The sequence below is a fragment of the Watersipora subatra genome, chromosome 1, assembly GCF_963576615.1.
Source record: "Watersipora subatra chromosome 1, tzWatSuba1.1, whole genome shotgun sequence".
In the NCBI taxonomy this organism is placed as follows: Eukaryota; Metazoa; Bryozoa; class Gymnolaemata; order Cheilostomatida; family Watersiporidae; genus Watersipora; species Watersipora subatra.
In genome coordinates, this window is record NC_088708.1 from 36,228,277 (window position 1) to 36,234,276 (window position 6,000).

Below are 6,000 nucleotides of genomic sequence, written 5' to 3' on the forward strand. Positions count from 1 at the left end.
TACTAGTACAAGTACAAATACTACCATTTCATAATGTATCACTAACATGCTGGTGCTAATAGGGAATGAATGAAAAAATAGAACAAATAAATCTGTAGTTGATAATGTTTTTATTTCTTCGCCGAATATATTTTAAACTTGTTATACATCTATTGATTCAATTGATGCAATAGACAAACTTCAGTAAATATAAATACTACAAGAATGTGTATTTAGCATATGAACTATAGTGAGTACAAAAGTAGCACAACTCCTCCAAATTATACATTGAAATTTTATGTTTAAACGCACAATTTACGAGATATTCATGCTTAGGTTCTGTGCTATGGCCCTTTCTCTTTTTGTGGACTCCAACCTATCAATGTTGTCAGCATCCTAATGTCTAGGTCCTGTGCTATGGCCCTTTCTCTTTTTGTGGACTCCAACCTATCAATGTTGTTGTCAGTATCCTGATGTTTAGGTTCTGTGCTATGGCCCTTTCTCTTTTTGTGGACTCCAACCTATCAATGTTGTTGTCAGCATCCTGATGTTTAGGTTCTGTGCTATGGCCCTTTATCTTTTTGTGAACTCCAACCTATCAATGTTGTTGTCAGCATCCTGATGTTGAGGTTCTGTGCTATGGCACTTTCTCCGCTTGTGGACTCCAACCTATCAATGTTGTTGTCAGCATCCTGAGGTTTAGGTTTTGGGCTATAGCACTTTCTCTGCTTGTGGACTCCAAACCTATCAATGTTGTTGTCAGCATCCTGATTTTTAGGTTATGTGCTATGGCCCTTTCTCTTTTTGTGGACTCCAACCTATCAATGTTGTTGTCAGCATCCTGATGTTTAGGTTCTGTGCTATGGCACTTTCTCCGCTTGTGGACTCCAACCTATCAATGTTGTTGTTAGCAACCTGATGTTTAAGTTCTGTGCTATGGCCCTTTCTCTTTTTGTGGACTCCAACCTATCAATGTTGTTGTCAGCATCCTGATGTTTAGGTTCTGTGCTATGGCACTTTCTCCGCTTGTGGACTCCAACCTATCAATGTTGTTGTTAGCAACCTGATGTTTAAGTTCTGTGCTATGGCCCTTTCTCTTTTTGTGGACTCCAACCTATCAATGTTGTTGTCAGCATCCTGATGTTGAGGTTCTGTGCTATGGCACTTTCTCCGCTTGTGGACTCCAACCTATCAATGTTGTTGTCAGCATCCTGAGGTTTAGGTTTTGGGCTATGGCACTTTCTCTGCTTGTGGACTCCAACCTATCAATGCTGTTGTCAGCATCCTGATGTTTAGGTTCTGTGCTATGGCCCTTTCTCTTTTTGTGGACTCCAACCTATCAATGTTGTTGTCAGCATCCTGATGTTTAGGTTCTGTGCTATGGCACTTTCTCCGCTTGTGGACTCCAACCTATCAATGCTGTTGTCAGCATTCTGAGGTTTAGGTTCTGGGCTATGGCACTTTCTCTGCTTGTGGACTCCAACCTATCAATGTTGTTGTCAGCATCCTGATGTTTAGGTTCTGTGCTATGGCCCTTTCTCTGTCTGTGGACTCCAACCTATCAATTTTTCTTCTCACTGTAAGTGATAAACACAGCAAGACTTATCACTGTATTCTTCAAATAAAAAATGGGTAGATATAAAAAAGTTAAGTGAGTAAACAATTTATAACTCAAATCTCAAAATTTGTCTTTAGTAAGGATTGATTCCATTGCCAGTTCTTCAGTTTCTTTGTGGGTATTGGTAATAAGTAACGATGGTTTCTGAAGGAGAAGCATCGCTGCTATGAAATCTGCAGGAGAAAAGGAAAAGTGATTTGAAATTATAACTTGCCTTCCAGCTAATTCCTATGCAGGACCAAAATCCTGGTTAGTTGCAAAGCAGTCGTCCAAGGTTTCCGCAAAAGGAACTGATGTGATTCCAGCCAACCGATGTCGGTATTTAATTGGCATCCGGTGCCTCCTTTTCAGACTCACATTTCTGAGAGTGAGTCGACGTTGTTTACTACCGTTTGTTGAAGATCGCACGATTAGGTTACATTTGATGTTGGTTCCAACACATAAAGGCTTCATTTCTTTTAATCTCTGTGAAACAGTATTCGTGACATCTTTCTCAACACAGTTGTAAGTCATCCACAAATGTCCTGATTTTTCCAAGTAACTTTGCTAATGTACTTTCATCTGAAGTAAACTCATTTGGGAAGCACTGTGGAATAGCCTCTGTATATGTAGACAAGTTTGTGGGAGGTGTCTATGCATTATACTCTTTATTACCATCACAAACATCAAAGCAGAACCATGGGGTAACTGTACGATTGATTGGAATGCATAACTGCTCATTCTAATCGAGCCAATGTCTGATTATGTGTTTGCAAGGGAAAGAGTGATGTGACGTGTCCTCACATGAACATGATGGCGTTGAACTTATAGCATCAACTATGTATTGTTCAGGTGAGTTAAAACAGAAAAGTTCTTTTGCGCTTTCCATCCTTTTAATCACATGTTACACAAAGTCATGTGGTCTGTTGTGGAGAGCTGCTGGAATGTCGTTTGTCTACAGTCTTGACATAGAGCCGAATCCTATATTTTTATCTACATACCTAAGAAATAATTGCAGGAAACTATCATCGCAGGGCAGTCCTACTGTAGCTACAAATGCAAAACTTGGACACATTTGTCTTTTTAATAACTTTTATATGTAGGGGCCTACTTATTTTTACCTCAGCATCAGCTTTGATATTAGAATCATTATTATGTATGACATACTTCTCGTGATTACAAATCTTACTTCTTGTAATGAGTTGCAAGCCAACGCATAAGTTTCCCCATCATTGCCGTCAGAGTTTGTGCCCTCCTGCAGCTATCTCAGCTTTGACTGCTCGATATGTAGCTTGAATGCCATTGTTGGTGTTGGTGTTGACAGCCCTCAGCTCTTTTGTGAGGTGAAAATATTTCACCCATCTCTGATTTGAAAACAAAAAACCAAAGCAATCTAAGTCATTTTAAATTCGAATTTATAATCTGTGATTCTCTGCAAATACTTCCTCTGTGTAGTTCATCTGAACCAGAACAACTGTGGATTTGCGAGTAAAATTTTCCCATAAATATGCTGTTGTTAATAAAAATTTTGGCTAAATATAGATGCTTTACAAGGAGCTTTGTATTTTTACAATTCACATCAAGTTTTAAAGCATTTCAAGTCGATCTTCAGAAAAATAATAAATAAATATAAACATCTTCTTTAACCCATCTAATCAGTGTGACAACCTGATTGCCTTGATTGACAACCTTGTGACCTTGACTTCACCTTGTTCATTCCATTGCTAAACTTCACCTTGTTCATTCCATTGCTAAACTTCACCTTGTGCATTCCATTGCTAAACTTCACCTTGTACATTCCATTGCTAAACCTCACCTTGTACATTCCATTGCTAAACCTCACCTTGTGCATTCCATTGCTAAACCTCACCTTGTACATTCCATTGCGAAACCTCACCTTGTTCATTCCATTGCTAAACCTCACCTTGTACATTCCATTGCTAAACCTCACCTTGTACATTCCATTGCTAAACCTCACCTTGTACATTCCATTGCTAAACCTCACCTTGTTCATTCCATTGCTAAACCTCACCTTGTGCATTCCATTGCTAAACTTCACCTTGTGCATTCCATTGCTAAACTTCACCTTGTACATTCCATTGCTAAACCTCACCTTGTTCATTCCATTGCTAAACCTCACCTTGTACATTCCATTGCTAAACCTCACCTTGTACATTCCATTGCTAAACCTCACCTTGTACATTCCATTGCTAAACCTCACCTTGTACATTCCATTGCTAAACCTCACCTTGTACATTCCATTGCTAAACCTCACCTTGTGCATTCCATTGCTAAACCTCACCTTGTTCATTCCATTGCTAAACCTCACCTTGTACATTCCATTGCTAAACCTCACCTTGTACATTCCATTGCTAAACCTCACCTTGTACATTCCATTGCTAAACCTCACCTTGTACATTCCATTGCTAAACCTCACCTTGTGCATTCCATTGCTAAACCTCACCTTGTACATTCCAATGCTAAACTTCACCTTGTTCATTCCATTGCTAAACCTCACCTTGTACATTCCATTGCTAAACCTCACCTTGTACATTCCATTGCTAAACCTCACCTTGTACATTCCATTGCTAAACCTCACCTTGTACATTCCATTGCTAAACCTCACCTTGTGCATTCCATTGCTAAACCTCACCTTGTACATTCCATTGCGAAACCTCACCTTGTTCATTCCATTGCTAAACCTCACCTTGTACATTCCATTGCTAAACCTCACCTTGTACATTCCATTGCTAAACCTCACCTTGTACATTCCATTGCTAAACCTCACCTTGTTCATTCCATTGCTAAACCTCACCTTGTGCATTCCATTGCTAAACCTCACCTTGTACATTCCATTGCTAAACCTCACCTTGTTCATTCCATTGCTAAACCTCACCTTGTACATTCCATTGCTAAACCTCACCTTGTACATTCCATTGCTAAACCTCACCTTGTACATTCCATTGCTAAACCTCACCTTGTGCATTCCATTGCTAAACCTCACCTTGTTCATTCCATTGCTAAACCTCACCTTGTACATTCCATTGCTAAACCTCACCTTGTACATTCCATTGCTAAACCTCACCTTGTACATTCCATTGCTAAACCTCACCTTGTGCATTCCATTGCTAAACTTCACCTTGTACATTCCATTGCTAAACCTCACCTTGTTCATTCCATTGCTAAACCTCACCTTGTACATTCCATTGCTAAACCTCACCTTGTACATTCCATTGCTAAACCTCACCTTGTACATTCCATTGCTAAACCTCACCTTGTACATTCCATTGCTAAACCTCACCTTGTACATTCCATTGCTAAACCTCACCTTGTGCATTCCATTGCTAAACCTCACCTTGTTCATTCCATTGCTAAACCTCACCTTGTACATTCCATTGCTAAACTTCACCTTGTACATTCCATTGCTAAACCTCACCTTGTACATTCCATTGCTAAACCTCACCTTGTTCATTCCATTGCTAAACCTCACCTTGTACATTCCATTGCTAAACCTCACCTTGTTCATTCCATTGCTAAACCTCACCTTGTACATTCCATTGCTAAACCTCACCTTGTACATTCCATTGCTAAACCTCACCTTGTGCATTCCATTGCTAAACCTCACCTTGTACATTCCATTGCTAAACCTCACCTTGTACATTCCATTGCTAAACCTCACCTTGTGCATTCCATTGCTAAACCTCACCTTGTTCATTCCATTGCTAAACCTCACCTTGTGCATTCCATTGCTAAACCTCACCTTGTACATTCCATTGCTAAACCTCACCTTGTGCATTCCATTGCTAAACCTCACCTTGTACATTCCATTGCTAAACCTCACCTTGTGCATTCCATTGCTAAACCTCACCTTGTACATTCCATTGCTAAACCTCACCTTGTACATTCCATTGCTAAACCTCACCTTGTTCATTCCATTGCTAAACCTCATCTTGTACATTCCATTGCTAAACCTCACCTTGTTCATTCCATTGCTAAACCTCACCTTGTACATTCCATTGCTAAACCTCACCTTGTGCATTCCATTGCTAAACCTCACCTTGTGCATTCCATTGCTAAACCTCACCTTGTACATTCCATTGCTAAACCTCATCTTGTTCATTCCATTGCTAAACCTCACCTTGTACATTCCAATGCTAAACCTCACCTTGTACATTCCATTGCTAAACCTCACCTTGTACATTCCATTGCTAAACCTCACCTTGTACATTCCATTGCTAAACCTCACCTTGTGCATTCCATTGCTAAACCTCACCTTGTACATTCCATTGCTAAACCTCACCTTGTGCATTCCATTGCTAAACCTCACCTTGTACATTCCATTGCTAAACCTCACCTTGTACATTCCATTGCTAAACCTCACCTTGTTCATTCCATTGCTAAACCTCATCTTGTTCATTCCATTG